The 2,111-nt window shown below is 37.3% G+C and overlaps 1 long non-coding RNA gene across 1 annotated transcript in view; it reads right to left on the bottom strand.

The window, feature by feature from the left end:
• LOC111085969 overlaps nucleotides 1–2,111 on the bottom strand; it is a 10,834-nt gene that overhangs the window by 7,862 nt on the left and 861 nt on the right. The gene's annotated exons all lie outside the window — the stretch shown is intronic.

Raw genomic sequence — 2,111 nt, 5'->3', positions numbered from 1 at the left:
AACAATGATTGAGTCGCCCCAGTATCACGTAGAATAGGTATGAGTATGGGATTGTCAGTGTCATTTGTCAAAGACACAAAACCAACAGACACAAAAGGTCTAAGTCCCTCCCTGATTACATCAGTCTTTATATTAGTGGCCAAATCAACAACATCGAGTGATCTGGTGAAACTACGTCCATATGTGGACACAAATGCACTGAGTGATGCCTCCTTTTCTTTTTTCTTCTTCAAACACTAACAATCAGACATAACATGGCCAGGTTTTTTACAAAAATGGCGGACAGGCTTTTATTGTTTTAAAGAAGCTTTATCCTGACTGTCAGAAATTTTCGAATTAGAGGAGCTGGATTTTTTAGAAGAATCCTCACCTTTAGTGGATTGAACAGATACAGGTTTTGTTGAGATGGTAGGAATTTCTTTTTATAGAAAGTGGTTTTATGTGTTAAAGTTTAATCATCGGAAAGAGCAGCTGCTTCCTGTAGTGTTTCAACTTTCTTTTCATCCAAGTAAGTTTGAGGTCGTTATGTGCACAATGTTTAAATTCCTCAGTTAGACATAATTGTCTTAGTTTGTCGAAACTGTTGCCAATATGCATAGAAATGCACCATCGATCAAATAAACCTCTTTTCGTGGGCAAATTCCATATAAGTTTGATTTTCTTGTTTGCAATAAACTCGAAACTTTTGGCGATAAATCTCTGGTTATAACTCGTATGCTATGAGAATAGCTACTTTAACCTTATAATAATTTGTACAGTCTTCTAGAGAGAGAGAGTGGCATAAGCTTCTTGTGCTTTACCAGTTAAAACACTTTGTAATAATAATGACCATTTTTCGGTGGGTCATTCCCTGGTTTGGGCAACCTTCTCAAAATTTTGGAAATATTTATCAACTTCATTTCATGAAATGGTGGTACTTTAACATATCGATTAAGTTCAAAGTTGTCATTTTGCCTTGGTCAATCGGAGTTGAGTCTATTTTCCATTTCTTTCAGTCTAATTTCATTTTCGGCTTTAATGCGAGCTTTTTCGGTCTCGAGGCGTTTATTTCTCTTTCAGCTTCGATACGAGCTTGTTCGGCTTCGAGACTTTTATTTTCTCTTTCAGCTTCAATACAAGCTTGTTCTTTTTCGGCTTCGATACGAGTTTGCTCTTTCTCGGCTTCAATACGAGCTTGTTCTTTCTATTCCTCGGCTTCGATACAAGCTTGTTCTTTCTCGGCTTCGATACGATCTTGTTCAATCTCGAGATGTTTCAGTTTTAGTTTGATCTCTAACCTATCTTTATCACTCAACCCCGATTGGCTAGTGGATACACTAGAGTATTCCTCTAAAGCCATTGACGTTGATAATAGCATAGAAAAATATTTGCAAGGGTCGGACCCAGAGGTGACCCCATCGCCACTCCGTCTATCTGGTTATAAAGATGACCATTAAAAACAAAGTGATTCTTCTTGAGGGCCAATTTAAGAAGTTGTTCGAATTTTTGTTCGTTAAAGTTATGGTGCAGAGTATTTTTGGTAGGGAATAACTGTTTAATAATTATTTTAATTGTTTCCTCCAGTGGGATGTTAGTGAATAAGGACTGAATATCAAAGCTGGACATAACGAATTGGCCTGCATTAAGAAATTTAGACATCTCTTGGGTAAAATTAATTTCTTTGTAATTGAGCACAAAGCTATACAATGGGCTATCTGTGCTCTGCCCACCACGGGTATCGAAACCCGGATTCTAGCGTTGTAAGTCCGCAGACATACCGCTGTGCCACTGGGGGGGGGGGCTCTTGGGTAAAAGAAAAATAATATTTAACAGTTAATTCGTTTTAGTTAGTGAGCTTAAAGCAGGTACAAGATATTTAACAAGTTTATAGACGTGGGGACCAATAGTAGATAGAATAGGTCTGAGGGGTAAACCATTTTTGTGTATTTTCGGTAAGCCATACATATAACCAGGGTGGGAACCTACAGGATAAAGTTCTGCAAAAGTGGTATCAGAGAAGAATTTACAATTGTTAAAATATCCTAAAGCCCATTGAAGCTGAGGATGGAATTTAAAGAAATTCCGAAACGTCCGTATTAAAGATGTTTTTTTTTTTTTTTGGTATTACCGTG

Source organism: Limulus polyphemus, unplaced genomic scaffold (genome assembly GCF_000517525.1).
Source record: "Limulus polyphemus unplaced genomic scaffold, Limulus_polyphemus-2.1.2 Scaffold750, whole genome shotgun sequence".
In the NCBI taxonomy this organism is placed as follows: Eukaryota; Metazoa; Arthropoda; class Merostomata; order Xiphosura; family Limulidae; genus Limulus; species Limulus polyphemus.
Note: the sequence above shows the minus strand (reverse complement) of the source record. Positions and strands in the feature narration are given on the sequence as shown.